Source organism: Lissotriton helveticus, chromosome 4_1 (assembly GCF_964261635.1).
Source record: "Lissotriton helveticus chromosome 4_1, aLisHel1.1, whole genome shotgun sequence".
Lineage (NCBI taxonomy): Eukaryota > Metazoa > Chordata > Amphibia > Caudata > Salamandridae > Lissotriton > Lissotriton helveticus.
The window spans coordinates 1,990,525,894-1,990,543,420 of record NC_136063.1 but is presented as its reverse complement, the minus strand read 5'-3'; positions in this window follow the sequence as shown (position 1 = coordinate 1,990,543,420).

Here is a 17,527-nt window from a genome sequence, read left to right as displayed (position 1 = left end):
AGCACTCGAATAAATAAATAGAATTAAAACGACACTTTGAAATGCTTTCCATATTAAAATGAATAAGTTTCAATAAAAATGACACAATGGAAATTGAATGTTAACATAACAAGTTTCCTTGAATTTCCTTTCTTATGAGATCGCAGCAACGCGCGACGGGTAAGCTAGTTGTTTTATAAATAAAGTACTAGCCATGATATTTTGAGCAGGACTGTAGTAAAATCACACAGCTAAATAGGCATTTCAAGAAATGTTCCAACTCTTTTCTGCTTTTTGGCATTCAGAAACTCTTAGCTACATTATGAAGCAAACAGCATGCCTTTAATCTCTGTTTCGATGAGTCCTGCTCCCACAATCACCTTGCAAAGCGCAGTGGGTTGTAATTTATAACCCACAAATTGTAAACGAACCTATAGGCTCACATGTCCTTAAATAATGGAAAAAGGAAGTGCAAGACAGATGTACATTTAACTAGGCTTTTTGAAGGATTTCACAAACCTTTTTTCTGTTGTACTGGAGTAGTCCACAAACTCATTTTAGGGCCGGTAGACCTCTAAACCCCACACCAGCCTGGACTAGACTGCTCATTGCCCTCCAAAATGATATGGCTCTGTCAATTACAATTTAATGCCAAGGGGCTTATTTATGAGAGCCCTGCATCACTTTTGTACCATGTAAAGTGGTACAAAAGTAATGTAGGGCTCTCATAAAAAGTTATGAAGCCATGCAATGCACCCTACGTGGCTTTGAGAGGCCTTATGAATCATGAATAAAGTGACAGTGCAAATCCCTGGATTGCCTTACTCTGTGCCCAGGTGGCGTTCCACAACTGTTGTGGAGGGATTTCCCATGCAACACCCATGGAATTTAATGCTGCCCTAGATTTACACAGTGATGTAATCCTGGGGAAGCGTAAAATCCCTACGCCTCTACAAGTCAGGCATAACAAGGAGAAATGTGATCATTTCACCTCATTTTTTCTCAGTCCATGTGAAGGAAGGTGCCCCTTCCTGCACTAAAACAATTCTGCCTGTACAGAGGCACCCTTGCACCATTGTTCAAGGGTACCTATGTTGGCACTAGGGTGCCAAAATTGTGCCAGCTCAGGCGGAAAGGGCAGGAATGCACCATATTGCTTATATACCATCCGTTTCTGCCCTTTCACTTTGGCATAGGGCAGCGTCACATTACAGAGTGGGCAAGTGTGCTTTGGGACCCCACATTCCAAGGGGTCCCTTTGTTAGGATTTTGTGACAGCCATAGACTGAACACTTTTTCAATACCCAGTTTGTTACTTTACTTTGTTACTTACTAGACAGTGAGGGTTATACAAAAGTACCAACTAGATTCTGGTTAGGTTTACTAGCATTTAACATTTTAAAGTGCTTATGTCCAGCCCAAAAGCACAAGGCTATGCCTTTATGCAAAAAAGTGTCACTTACTGTACAGTAAAGACTGGCATTGTTTGCTTCCTCTGTGACTGTATCACTCTTTTGGCGCTACTACCAGACTGATGAATTCACAGTCTAGTGCCACCAGATGGAATTCCAATGACATGCAGTGAGCTTGCCTGGTGCTGACAGACAAACTACACTGCACTTTGTATATAGAATACTTGGTAGGGCTACTAGTCTTTTGATTTTGTGGTGCGGACCAGCTAGAGACTGCAAGTGCCAAACTATGCCACAGACTATGCCACAAAGGTAGGCCACATATTAGTGTGAAGTGCAGAGCAACATTGTGTGCTTCCTTCTCAGTTGCACTGTCCACGCGGAACCACTGCTAGGCTGGTGCAACCACAACATAGTGCCAACTAACTTAGAATTCCTGTTCCTCGCACAACAGGTACTGGAGTGCATTACACAAAAATGCACCCTCCATATGTACAGGCCCAAAAGATGAGACACCTTTTCACTGCACTAAATGAGGCAGACTTGTTCATGCCACTAGTATTTCTGCTTCTCTAATGCTGCCTGGGTGGGGAGAGAAATTGTTGCATGGTTGTACCCAGATGTACGCTGGCCAACTAACAGGGTTTACAATGATCCACCATAGTTGACAAGGTTGTGAATGAGCTAAAAATGTATTTTAAATTCAGAGTTGTTCCGAATAGAGAACCCCACATTATGGGGCACATAACGATGGAGGATTTTCCGCATCCTCCGGGCCGGCGGAAGCCACTGCCGGCCCGGAGGATGCGGAAAATCCTCTGCGGACCCACCAAAGACCCACCGCCACATTAGGATGGCTGGTGGGTCCTGGTTTCTGTCCGCCGCTTTTCCGCCGCGGTTGGCTTACAACCGCGGCGGAAAAGGCCTAATATGGTGGCGGTGTCTCTCAGACACCGCCAGACATATTAGGATGGCTGTGCAAACATGCTTTTCCGCGGCGGATTCTCCGCCGAGGAAAAGGATGTGGCTCTTCACCTCGGGGGCCCGTAGCGGGCCCCCTGGGTGAAGGGGGGGGGGGGTGGGGGGTGCACATGGGGGGTACATATGGTACCCCCCTGCCTTTGCGTGCACGAAGCAGCAGGCACCGCGCGGTGCCTGCCGCTTTGTGCATGCAAATGCACTTCTTTCATTTTTCACATTGCGGCGGGTGCGGCTTCAAGATGCACCCGCCGCAATGTAAAAAATACAGGATGTGACCGCCAGGGTGGCGGTCACATCCTAATTGCCGTGGAGGGACCGCCGCTGCCCATGCAGACGGTCCCTCTTACGCAGGGGTGGCGGACGGACGCAAGTCGGTCCGCCATCATAATAGGGCCCTATGTTTGAGTAGGGGACCCAAAATTTTCAAGATGTCCCTGTGTATACAGTACTCTAGAGTCCCATTTTTAGGTCTGTCAGCTTCTTTCCATCTAACTGAAGCCGCCAGCAACAGAGAAAGGACTGTTAAAGACTCCTTAAGGTCATAAGTGCACATATGCTTCACCTCTAATAGCTTTTTATGTTTAAATGAAATCATCATTTTGTAGTATACTTGTAAAAATGTAATATACTTGTAAATGTAGTATACTTGTAAAGCGCACAGCTGCCCCAGCAACAGGGTGTCCCGGCGCTGTATAACTCCGGGGAACCCGTCCTGGCTTTCCCTGGTGGAGCCAGGCATCCCCGGAATTGGTGGGGCCGTTGTGGAGATTAGGCAAGCTAATGCCCAGAGTTGCCGAGTGGAACCCCTGATTAGAGTAAGCACCGAAGCGAGAATTATCGAGTCCGCTGACCAAGGTCCACGACCCTGCCGCGTCAGGAATTGAACCCTGGTCCCGGGCTGACTTCTGCTCTCAGGCCTGCCGCCTCTAACCAGTGAGCCACACTACTCCACATTTTTCCATTCTGTATTCAAGATTTGTAGTGTTACAACATTTTGATGCTGGCTCGCTTGTTTTTCACTTTCTTCAGAACCACCTGCCTACATTCACCCTACTTTTCTTTCCATTTAGATTAAGATGCATGTTCTCCCACCTTGATTTGACAACATTTCTGAATCTGAAATTTGCTGAACCTGTTCTGACTCTCCTGACTGCTGACACTGGGCTTTGAATGTACCTCTTACATCACCTGACTTAGGTTCACTTTATGCCTAACTGTAATATCCCATCAAATAGAAAACATGGGTCTGGCTTTCTTAGACACCTGACCCTGCCAGTTCCCCTTTGAATCTATTATGCTCCACAAGGCTCTAGGTCCTAAATTCCTTCTCTCCAACATTCCTAACAACCACAGTCATTGGTCCAACTTTAAAACATACTAACACATCACCCATTTCCTCTTGAAGACCTCAAGCAAACCGCTCTAAGGATGGCTTACAGATCTCTACCTAGATCTATCATCTGGGTACTGTACGTCGTACTAAAGTTGTGTTTAAATATTGGGAGTACAGGAGTCTGAAACTCTAGAAAGGATACCCCTCTGTCAGGATACTTCACATAAGTTTCCTAATGGAGTTCACACCCTGCTCATGTTGTGGATTCTTGGTACATGCACATCGCTGATGCCTCCATCAAGAAGTACCCCTATGTCAACATTCTGGTATACACTTAGGAGAAACAATTATAGACAGTGGGAAAAGGAAAAAATGGGAAGGAGACGACCCTAGAGCCATGAAAATAGGTGGTATACTAAAGCAGAGAGCACACTGACATAAAACACAACAATTTTGACAGGGCGTAAGCAAACATGGGGTAATTGAAAAATATTGACAAAGGATCAGACATTACAAACAGTGGTTCTTGGATGGAACATTATCCATGGCATGAAATAATATGGATATCGAACTGGACAGGATTATCTGGCAGTGGACACTTCGAAATGGAAAACGTTAATATGAGAGTGATGCTAAGAACACATATTGGTGAAGAGTGGCATGAACAATATGGTAGAGGAGAAGACAAAAGACACCGAGACACTGGAACGCAAACACTCTGGAACTTGAAGAAAGACTTCAGTGGTACCAGGACAGAGAACATATTATCAACGAAATAAAGATAAACATAGAGCAGCTAATCAGAGAACTTGACACTGGTACATAGAGACATATGCATCATGAAGGCAAAGGCAACATAGGGACAAGCAGAATGTACAGTGTTTCAGTAAATATACAGTGAGCCAGGGAGCACACTATCTGTGTTAGGGAATCACTGGGACTTGGACCTTAAGGGCGGTGGGACAGAAATACTTTGCACAGACACTTGTCATGCATGGGTAATGGGGAAGGAGTAAAGCACTGAAAAAAGTAATGGCATTTATTTTCTGACACAATTGCATGGACACACCATCCCTGGGCATATAATGCACTTATACACAAGCACAGACACAAGAAACTCACTGACACGTGGGACAATGATACACTCACTTTGAGTTATGGGGTCACATGCACCGGGAAGCAAACTGTACTACCATTGATAGAGGAAACATAGTACAACTGTGAAAGGGAATATTCCGACATATGATATACTACTTAAACAACTATATTGATGGACATAAATGCAAGGACCGAACTGTTATTGGAGCAAGGAAACACACTTTTTTTTATCAAAAAAGACAGCTCTGGAAACAAGGTAACGGTGATGTAGAGCATCACATAAAGAAAGATGGGACTTAGTCATACAAAAGAGAATATAATAGATAGCTCACTAGCAAAATACTCACTTGAACACACAGATACTTGCAGTAGGATTATATTGTATTGCTTGGTAGCATTTGCATATCCCGTCACAACCATGCTGAGAAATACTTCCTAGGCGCGTGATTGTTTAGGTGCATAATGAAATGGTGTGGAAAGTATCCACTGTTATGCATGAGGTTTGGAAGCTTTTGGGAAGGCATAAAGTGTTGCAGGAAGTTGTAAGCATAAATAGAGCTGAGCCTGCAGATCGTGTAATTGGCCTTTTTCCGTCTAATTTTTTAGAGGATCAGTTTCTTCGTAAACATGTAGGTGTTTGCCTGTTCAAATAGGAAAGACATTCTGGAAGAAAGAAGAAATGGCCTGGAGCAGAATTTCCCAAATGTGGAGTCACCTTCTTTAGAAGTAGGTTCCATGCCTAAGTTAAAGATAGACTGTTGTTGTTAGCAGCTGTTAGGCTGGGTAAATCAGAGAACCTTATATGGGAAACACCTTGCCAACATCCAAGAACCATTCTCCTTCACCATCCACTTAGTTGCTTACAACCCCATAATTTCTAGATATGCACCTTGCACCACATCGTACATTCCAACTCTTCTCTGCCTTGATCCACTCACAGTTCTTCCCAATGAAGTCAACTGTACCAAAGGACCAAATTAAGAGTCTCTCTTCACAAGTGATCATGTCACATTTATCCCCAAAAAGTCTTTCTCCTTTAAATCGTTTACTTGGACCCTGGGCATAATACCTCTTACCTTTGGGCATCCTGTACATTCTTTTTTTTGCAGTGACTCCCACACTGATTTTATTCTTCACAGTCCTCCCCCAGGGACAAACAGATGACCCAGCTTTCCTTGTCCTCATCATTTCAAATGGACTCACACATGTAAGTTGGTGTTATTATACTGTGTATTTGCATTCAATTCAATACTTCCTAAAGTTAATCCATTAATACGTCATGGGCATTTGTACAGCTTCTTTCACAACATTCAATATTTCTATTCAGTTTAAGGATTGTACCACAAGATAGCAATAACATACCTGGTGGATATTTATGAAGTCCCTTTCCCGTTTGTAAACGGGCCGAATCTCAGAATCGGTCATCTCAACTGAGTGTAAGCTGCATTATCTGTTACCAATTCTGGTTGCTACACTGGGGGAGATAAAGGACCTTTTTGTTTTCATCCAAAACTTTTGAGTTGTACCTGCTTTTTTTATCTTTTTGGAATTCTGATGGATCGCTTAATGGGTGACTGGTCTTGAGTTTTTGCGCATGGCATATGTCAAATTCAATCCAATCTGTGTTACAGACTTGTCTGTTTTTTTATGTTGAGTTTTTTGATTATCCGGTGATTGTGCCCGCCGTTTTCGTCCCTCTGTTTCCCTGCTTGTGATCCAGTGATTGTGCCCGCCGTTTTCGTGCCTCTGTTTCTCTGCTTGTGATCCGGTGATTGTGCCCGCCGTTTCGTGCCTCTGTTTCCCTGATTGTGATCCGGTGATTGTGCCCGCCGTTTTCGTGCCTCTGTTTCCCTGCTTGTGATCCGGTGATTGTGCCTGCTGTTTTCGTGCCTCTGTTTCCCTGATTGTGATCCGGTGATTGTGCCCGCCGTTTTCGTGCCTCTGTTTCCCTGCTTGTTGTATGTTGAACTCTTCCACTGAATAGCTGCGGATTCAGCTTCTGTTATGTGCTTGCTCCCCTGCCTGTGCTTGCTCCCATGCCCACTGGCTGTGCTTGCGGGCGAGCGATTAAGCTATTGGCATTCTAAATGACAATGCCATTTATTTAACGATTAAGCTATTGGCAATGTAAATAATAATGCCATTTATTTATGATTTAAAAAAAAAAGTCATAAGCAATGCCAATGGCTCTACCTTTCATAATGCCGAGACCATTGCATTGTAAATTCTTGTTTTAAATATCGGCCCCCCAGGGCCCACATAATCTTTTGATAATGAATATTTCCATTTATTTATTTTCAGCGAATTTGCAAGCATCGTCGACAGTTATGCCCCCAAAAGGAAATCGATTGGTCGATCTACATCTGAAGCACTAAAAAGAAAAAAGGCATTGCGAGCTTCAGAAACAGACAAGCAACGGGAAGCAAGTTTAGAAGCTATTCGAATACAAACTGCTCAAACCCGTTCTTCTCAATCGAACGAGCAACGAGAATCAAGATTGGAAGCCGATCGAGTACGTACTGCTCAAGCCCGTTCTTCTCAAACGAACGAGCAACGAGAATCAAGATTGGAAAGACATCGATTACGCACTGCTCAAGCCCGCTCGAATGAAACAGGAGAGCAACGAGAATCAAGATTGCAAACCGATCGATTACGCACTGCTCAAGCCCGCTCGAATGAAACAGGAGAGCAACGAGAAATCAAGATTGGAAACGGATCGATTACGCACTGCTTAAGCCCGCTCGAATGATACAGGAGAGCAACGAGAATCAAGATTGGAAATCGATCAATCCATCATGACTTTGCAATGGTACAAGGCTTTCGGTGAAAAAGATGATTAACAATGTCATCGTAGCTACAATTTTGAATGGGAAAATCAAGGGGGAAGGTGGGAGAGGTGTGGCGCCGCGGCCAGGGCGACTGACGCTGGAATCTGGGGATCAGGGTTCGATCCCCGGCTCCGGCGGCAGGTTAGCCCAGCACAATGTGACTCTGGGCAATAGCTTGCTTAATCTTCCCGACGGCCCCCAGCGCCTAGAGACCCTTACGGGTGATTGTGCGCTTTACAAATGTGGATTACCTATTCTAGTACTGTTGCCACATATTCCAATGATCCCATCAGATATGCCATTTGAATTCAAACATTTACAGTTTCCGGTGAGACTCGCTTTTGCAATGACCATCAACAAAGCACAAGGACAATTGCTGCAAATGTGTGGACTCCATGTGGAGAATCTGTGCTTCTCACATGGACAACTGTATGTGGCCAGCTCACGCATCAGAAAACCTTCTGATTTATTTGTGTACGCACCAGACGGAAAAACAAAAAATATCGTGTATCCACAAGCACTCGAATAAATAAATAGAATTAAAACGACACTTTGAAATGCTTTCCATATTAAAATGAATAAGTTTCAATAAAAATGACACAATGGAAATTGAATGTTAACATAACAAGTTTCCTTGAATTTCCTTTCTTATGAGATCGCAGCAACGCGCGACGGGTAAGCTAGTTGTTTTATAAATAAAGTACTAGCCATGATATTTTGAGCAGGACTGTAGTAAAATCACACAGCTAAATAGGCATTTCAAGAAATGTTCCAACTCTTTTCTGCTTTTTGGCATTCAGAAACTCTTAGCTACATTATGAAGCAAACAGCATGCCTTTAATCTCTGTTTCGATGAGTCCTGCTCCCACAATCACCTTGCAAAGCGCAGTGGGTTGTAATTTATAACCCACAAATTGTAAACGAACCTATAGGCTCACATGTCCTTAAATAATGGAAAAAGGAAGTGCAAGACAGATGTACATTTAACTAGGCTTTTTGAAGGATTTCACAAACCTTTTTTCTGTTGTACTGGAGTAGTCCACAAACTCATTTTAGGGCCGGTAGACCTCTAAACCCCACACCAGCCTGGACTAGACTGCTCATTGCCCTCCAAAATGATATGGCTCTGTCAATTACAATTTAATGCCAAGGGGCTTATTTATGAGAGCCCTGCATCACTTTTGTACCATGTAAAGTGGTACAAAAGTAATGTAGGGCTCTCATAAAAAGTTATGAAGCCATGCAATGCACCCTACGTGGCTTTGAGAGGCCTTATGAATCATGAATAAAGTGACAGTGCAAATCCCTGGATTGCCTTACTCTGTGCCCAGGTGGCGTTCCACAACTGTTGTGGAGGGCTTTCCCATGCAACACCCATGGAATTTAATGCTGCCCTAGATTTACACAGTGATGTAATCCTGGGGAAGCGTAAAATCCCTACGCCTCTACAAGTCAGGCATAACAAGGAGAAATGTGATCATTTCACCTCATTTTTTCTCAGTCCATGTGAAGGAAGGTGCCCCTTCCTGCACTAAAACAATTCTGCCTGTACAGAGGCACCCTTGCACCATTGTTCAAGGGTACCTATGTTGGCACTAGGGTGCCAAAATTGTGCCAGCTCAGGCGGAAAGGGCAGGAATGCACCATATTGCTTATATACCATCCGTTTCTGCCCTTTCACTTTGGCATAGGGCAGCGTCACATTACAGAGTGGGCAAGTGTGCTTTGGGACCCCACATTCCAAGGGGTCTCTTTGTTAGGATTTTGTGACAGCCATAGACTGAACACTTTTTCAATACCCAGTTTGTTACTTTACTTTGTTACTTACTAGACAGTGAGGGTTATACAAAAGTACCAACTAGATTCTGGTTAGGTTTACTAGCATTTAACATTTTAAAGTGCTTATGTCCAGCCCAAAAGCACAAGGCTATGCCTTTATGCAAAAAAGTGTCACTTACTGTACAGTAAAGACTGGCATTGTTTGCTTCCTCTGTGACTGTATCACTCTTTTGGCGCTACTACCAGACTGATGAATTCACAGTCTAGTGCCACCAGATGGAATTCCAATGACATGCAGTGAGCTTGCCTGGTGCTGACAGACAAACTACACTGCACTTTGTATATAGAATACTTGGTAGGGCTACTAGTCTTTTGATTTTGTGGTGCGGACCAGCTAGAGACTGCAAGTGCCAAACTATGCCACAGACTATGCCACAAAGGTAGGCCACATATTAGTGTGAAGTGCAGAGCAACATTGTGTGCTTCCTTCTCAGTTGCACTGTCCACGCGGAACCACTGCTAGGCTGGTGCAACCACAACATAGTGCCAACTAACTTAGAATTCCTGTTCCTCGCACAACAGGTACTGGAGTGCATTACACAAAAATGCACCCTCCATATGTACAGGCCCAAAAGATGAGACACCTTTTCACTGCACTAAATGAGGCAGACTTGTTCATGCCACTAGTATTTCTGCTTCTCTAATGCTGCCTGGGTGGGGAGAGAAATTGTTGCATGGTTGTACCCAGATGTACGCTGGCCAACTAACAGGGTTTACAATGATCCACCATAGTTGACAAGGTTGTGAATGAGCTAAAAATGTATTTTAAATTCAGAGTTGTTCCGAATAGAGAACCCCACATTATGGGGCACATAACGATGGAGGATTTTCCGCATCCTCCGGGCCGGCGGAAGCCACTGCCGGCCCGGAGGATGCGGAAAATCCTCTGCGGACCCACCAAAGACCCACCGCCACATTAGGATGGCTGGTGGGTCCTGGTTTCTGTCCGCCGCTTTTCCGCCGCGGTTGGCTTACAACCGCGGCGGAAAAGGCCTAATATGGTGGCGGTGTCTCTCAGACACCGCCAGACATATTAGGATGGCTGTGCAAACATGCTTTTCCGCGGCGGATTCTCCGCCGAGGAAAAGGATGTGGCTCTTCACCTCGGGGGCCCGTAGCGGGCCCCCTGGGTGAAGGGGGGGGGGGGGTGGGGGGTGCACATGGGGGGTACATATGGTACCCCCCTGCCTTTGCGTGCACGAAGCAGCAGGCACCGCGCGGTGCCTGCCGCTTTGTGCATGCAAATGCACTTCTTTCATTTTTCACATTGCGGCGGGTGCGGCTTCAAGATGCACCCGCCGCAATGTAAAAAATACAGGATGTGACCGCCAGGGTGGCGGTCACATCCTAATTGCCGTGGAGGGACCGCCGCTGCCCATGCAGACGGTCCCTCTTACGCAGGGGTGGCGGACGGACGCAAGTCGGTCCGCCATCATAATAGGGCCCTATGTTTGAGTAGGGGACCCAAAATTTTCAAGATGTCCCTGTGTATACAGTACTCTAGAGTCCCATTTTTAGGTCTGTCAGCTTCTTTCCATCTAACTGAAGCCGCCAGCAACAGAGAAAGGACTGTTAAAGACTCCTTAAGGTCATAAGTGCACATATGCTTCACCTCTAATAGCTTTTTATGTTTAAATGAAATCATCATTTTGTAGTATACTTGTAAAAATGTAATATACTTGTAAATGTAGTATACTTGTAAAGCGCACAGCTGCCCCAGCAACAGGGTGTCCCGGCGCTGTATAACTCCGGGGAACCCGTCCTGGCTTTCCCTGGTGGAGCCAGGCATCCCCGGAATTGGTGGGGCCGTTGTGGAGATTAGGCAAGCTAATGCCCAGAGTTGCCGAGTGGAACCCCTGATTAGAGTAAGCACCGAAGCGAGAATTATCGAGTCCGCTGACCAAGGTCCACGACCCTGCCGCGTCAGGAATTGAACCCTGGTCCCGGGCTGACTTCTGCTCTCAGGCCTGCCGCCTCTAACCAGTGAGCCACACTACTCCACATTTTTCCATTCTGTATTCAAGATTTGTAGTGTTACAACATTTTGATGCTGGCTCGCTTGTTTTTCACTTTCTTCAGAACCACCTGCCTACATTCACCCTACTTTTCTTTCCATTTAGATTAAGATGCATGTTCTCCCACCTTGATTTGACAACATTTCTGAATCTGAAATTTGCTGAACCTGTTCTGACTCTCCTGACTGCTGACACTGGGCTTTGAATGTACCTCTTACATCACCTGACTTAGGTTCACTTTATGCCTAACTGTAATATCCCATCAAATAGAAAACATGGGTCTGGCTTTCTTAGACACCTGACCCTGCCAGTTCCCCTTTGAATCTATTATGCTCCACAAGGCTCTAGGTCCTAAATTCCTTCTCTCCAACATTCCTAACAACCACAGTCATTGGTCCAACTTTAAAACATACTAACACATCACCCATTTCCTCTTGAAGACCTCAAGCAAACCGCTCTAAGGATGGCTTACAGATCTCTACCTAGATCTATCATCTGGGTACTGTACGTCGTACTAAAGTTGTGTTTAAATATTGGGAGTACAGGAGTCTGAAACTCTAGAAAGGATACCCCTCTGTCAGGATACTTCACATAAGTTTCCTAATGGAGTTCACACCCTGCTCATGTTGTGGATTCTTGGTACATGCACATCGCTGATGCCTCCATCAAGAAGTACCCCTATGTCAACATTCTGGTATACACTTAGGAGAAACAATTATAGACAGTGGGAAAAGGAAAAAATGGGAAGGAGACGACCCTAGAGCCATGAAAATAGGTGGTATACTAAAGCAGAGAGCACACTGACATAAAACACAACAATTTTGACAGGGCGTAAGCAAACATGGGGTAATTGAAAAATATTGACAAAGGATCAGACATTACAAACAGTGGTTCTTGGATGGAACATTATCCATGGCATGAAATAATATGGATATCGAACTGGACAGGATTATCTGGCAGTGGACACTTCGAAATGGAAAACGTTAATATGAGAGTGATGCTAAGAACACATATTGGTGAAGAGTGGCATGAACAATATGGTAGAGGAGAAGACAAAAGACACCGAGACACTGGAACGCAAACACTCTGGAACTTGAAGAAAGACTTCAGTGGTACCAGGACAGAGAACATATTATCAACGAAATAAAGATAAACATAGAGCAGCTAATCAGAGAACTTGACACTGGTACATAGAGACATATGCATCATGAAGGCAAAGGCAACATAGGGACAAGCAGAATGTACAGTGTTTCAGTAAATATACAGTGAGCCAGGGAGCACACTATCTGTGTTAGGGAATCACTGGGACTTGGACCTTAAGGGCGGTGGGACAGAAATACTTTGCACAGACACTTGTCATGCATGGGTAATGGGGAAGGAGTAAAGCACTGAAAAAAGTAATGGCATTTATTTTCTGACACAATTGCATGGACACACCATCCCTGGGCATATAATGCACTTATACACAAGCACAGACACAAGAAACTCACTGACACGTGGGACAATGATACACTCACTTTGAGTTATGGGGTCACATGCACCGGGAAGCAAACTGTACTACCATTGATAGAGGAAACATAGTACAACTGTGAAAGGGAATATTCCGACATATGATATACTACTTAAACAACTATATTGATGGACATAAATGCAAGGACCGAACTGTTATTGGAGCAAGGAAACACACTTTTTTTTATCAAAAAAGACAGCTCTGGAAACAAGGTAACGGTGATGTAGAGCATCACATAAAGAAAGATGGGACTTAGTCATACAAAAGAGAATATAATAGATAGCTCACTAGCAAAATACTCACTTGAACACACAGATACTTGCAGTAGGATTATATTGTATTGCTTGGTAGCATTTGCATATCCCGTCACAACCATGCTGAGAAATACTTCCTAGGCGCGTGATTGTTTAGGTGCATAATGAAATGGTGTGGAAAGTATCCACTGTTATGCATGAGGTTTGGAAGCTTTTGGGAAGGCATAAAGTGTTGCAGGAAGTTGTAAGCATAAATAGAGCTGAGCCTGCAGATCGTGTAATTGGCCTTTTTCCGTCTAATTTTTTAGAGGATCAGTTTCTTCGTAAACATGTAGGTGTTTGCCTGTTCAAATAGGAAAGACATTCTGGAAGAAAGAAGAAATGGCCTGGAGCAGAATTTCCCAAATGTGGAGTCACCTTCTTTAGAAGTAGGTTCCATGCCTAAGTTAAAGATAGACTGTTGTTGTTAGCAGCTGTTAGGCTGGGTAAATCAGAGAACCTTATATGGGAAACACCTTGCCAACATCCAAGAACCATTCTCCTTCACCATCCACTTAGTTGCTTACAACCCCATAATTTCTAGATATGCACCTTGCACCACATCGTACATTCCAACTCTTCTCTGCCTTGATCCACTCACAGTTCTTCCCAATGAAGTCAACTGTACCAAAGGACCAAATTAAGAGTCTCTCTTCACAAGTGATCATGTCACATTTATCCCCAAAAAGTCTTTCTCCTTTAAATCGTTTACTTGGACCCTGGGCATAATACCTCTTACCTTTGGGCATCCTGTACATTCTTTTTTTTGCAGTGACTCCCACACTGATTTTATTCTTCACAGTCCTCCCCCAGGGACAAACAGATGACCCAGCTTTCCTTGTCCTCATCATTTCAAATGGACTCACACATGTAAGTTGGTGTTATTATACTGTGTATTTGCATTCAATTCAATACTTCCTAAAGTTAATCCATTAATACGTCATGGGCATTTGTACAGCTTCTTTCACAACATTCAATATTTCTATTCAGTTTAAGGATTGTACCACAAGATAGCAATAACATACCTGGTGGATATTTATGAAGTCCCTTTCCCGTTTGTAAACGGGCCGAATCTCAGAATCGGCCCGTTTGCGAATGGGAAAAAGCCTTTTGGGATGTATCATCCTAAAAGGCCCTCGCAAAACAGAGAATCACAAAATTTGTGATTCCCTATTTTGCAAATGCATTTTAAATGCGATGTAGAAAGCACCCAAGTTGTGCAATTTCTCCTTAAGAAATCGCAAATTACCACCAACTTTAGGTTGGTGGTAATTTGCGATTTCTTTGAAAAATGCACTTTTTGGCATTTTTTAAAGTGCCATGTGGCGCACATACATGCCCTTAGGGCACTGGATGAGTGTGATGTACCACTTCTTTGCACTATTGATGTAGCTGCGCTCTACACATCTTTACCCCACGAAGCTGGGTTAGAGGCAGTGGAATGGGCCTTGTTACAAATGGATGACATTGATGTAGAAAAATTGTTCATTTTACAATTGTTGAAGTTTTGTCTACATCATAGCTATTTTGAGTGGCAGTACTTTGCTCAATTGACGAGAACTTCAATGGGCTTTTCGGGCCCCCCAGCGTATACCAATACATTTATGGCACAATTTGAGCAGGAGAATACCATGTCCAACCAAAATTGGTGGAGGAAGATCAAGATGTATTGTCGTTACATTGACAACATTGTCATCATTTGGACGGATACCAAAGAAGAATTAGAATCCATGTTTGCTGTCCTTAACATGGTCAATCTTCGCATACAATTCACATATAATATCGCCACAAGCAGTATTCATTTTTGGATGTACTAGCGTGTTGCAATGGGTAAAATAATCACTTTGACACCCAGGTCTATAGCAAACCTACTGACAGGAACAATGCTGTGGCATACCCAAGTTTTCACCCAAAGAGCCTAATCAGGAACCTGCCGTATTCACAGTTTATCAGGATAATAAGAATATGTTCAGACACTAATGTACACAAAAACTTTTGGAATACAACGATCGGTACCATAATCGAGGATACCCTGAGGAAGTACTACAGGATTACCTAAGCCGTACGCAGACTCACCAACGAGAAGAGTTGCTAAAAAAAGAGTTAAATCCCAACAGAGCAAATTAGTATTTGTGTCCAAAGATTCGACCTCCTCACACACGGTTAAAAAGATAATTAATCACAGATGGGAACTACTGGAGAATGAAAAAGATTTTAATGACATCTTCAAACAGAAACCGATGTTTGCATACATGAGGGGCAAGAACTTAAGAACATTATTAGCATCCACTAAGCAGCCAGTCATTCAAACCAATAAGCGGAGCACCATGAAGTGCAATAACTGCATTCAATGCGGCAATGTAATAACAGGGAATATACTAATGCATCCATCAACAGGCAAGAAAATACGATTATATCATACGAGTGACTGTAATACCAACAATGTTGTTTATTGAGTTAAATGCCCATGTAGTAAAGCCTATATCGGTAAGACGGAGAGGAAATTAAAAGTGCGAATTACGGAAGACAAGAGCAAAATAAGGACAAAAAGCACAACATAGAGTTGAACTCTTCATAGGGAGGAATCCAAGCACAATATATCACAACTTAGATTTCAGATAGTTGAAATATTGATACCACGACCTGGAATGGACATCACCAAAACCCTGCTCGGCAGCGAAGTATTCTGGATAAAAAGTCTTGAAACGATGATCGCGACAGGTCTAAATGATCATTTGGACATGAGCTGCGGTTTGTAGATAACTCAACACAGACACTAAATTCATGGTCCAGCAGAGATGTAGGTTGAGTACAAATATTATGACTACCGAGTTATCATTTCAGAAGGGAGCGTAGGAGTTATCACAGTTCTAAAATGGTGACGGGATTGGCACAATATAATTTTCTTTCTTTTTCTCCTCCTTTACTCTTTTTTATTGCTTTGTTTTTGCAATCTAGGATGTCTCATGTTTTTAGTGCCACATGAACTTAGTATTTGCGCAGACATTGCTTTAGAATAAAGCAGTTGTGGATCTACATTTAACTATGCATCATCCGATATATCTTTCTAAGAGGGCTCGGGCATCTCTGTAATTTCATTTGCGTGTATATTTTTGCATCTGTTTTTCAGCATTCCTTATCAGCTGGACTTTCTTATTCGGCAAGTGATTATGCTCTTATAAACAATCAAGATACAGTTTAGTGGCGTTTATCGTCTCTTGAAGGCCCATTCCCCTATTTATATCAGTATGCATTTGATCTTCTTGTATTTTTCCAATATAATTTTACACTAAGTAAACTTTTTCTGGCACATCATTAGTTCATTTATGGAAGAGTTTATAGTGTTAAGATGGTGCTTGTTGAGTCTCTAGATAGCCCCATTTCTATGTTGCAAGTTAGCTGTTTTTTTTTATACATTTTTTATTGAGCAGAGCATAGTTAAGGTACAATACATATATGGACAATTTGAACAATTTGATCAATGGAGATGAATATAAAAATATTTAAAAGCTTCTTCTATTAAAAGCTGAATGAGAGGGAGGATTTTTGAATACTTAAAAGCCGTGAGCAGTCAATAATAATAAAACTATACATATACACCTGCAAAATTCGATCATAAAGTGCCAATGCAATACAGTACAATTCAACCTGAATTAAAGTGCTAGTGCTTAAAAATTACTAATAGTGCAAATACCACAGAAGAAAAAGTGCGCTTGTGACTTATTGATAAAACCTACCAACATTTCAAGACTGCTTAAGAATATTATAGAACTTTTATCAGTATTCAATCTAGTTTCTAACTTAAACCCCCCTTATTTCCTGCAGATTCTCAAAATACTTCCAGTTCCTATCAAATCTCCTAACTGCTCCCGCTCTACTAGCATAAGCTTTTTCAAAATTCCCTCCTCATTTTATTAAGCCATTTCAAATGGGATGGAACTTATTTTGATTTCCAATTTTGGAGAATTAGGGAGCGGGCAACAGCACAAGAAATAAATACAAACATTTATTCAGCATCTTTGAGCGACCCTCTGTCATTACATATACCAAATAGGGCCAATTCGGCTGAGGGCATAAGTGTTTTCCCTGTAGCCGCCTCAATATCTGAGAGAATGGCCTCCCAAAAAGATTTCAATTGAGGACAAGTGAAAAATATATGAAGCCAACCACCCTGGCTGTCAGCTTGGCATCTAAAGCACTTGTTCCCAATCTCTGGGAACCTTTCCTCAAGTGCCTCCG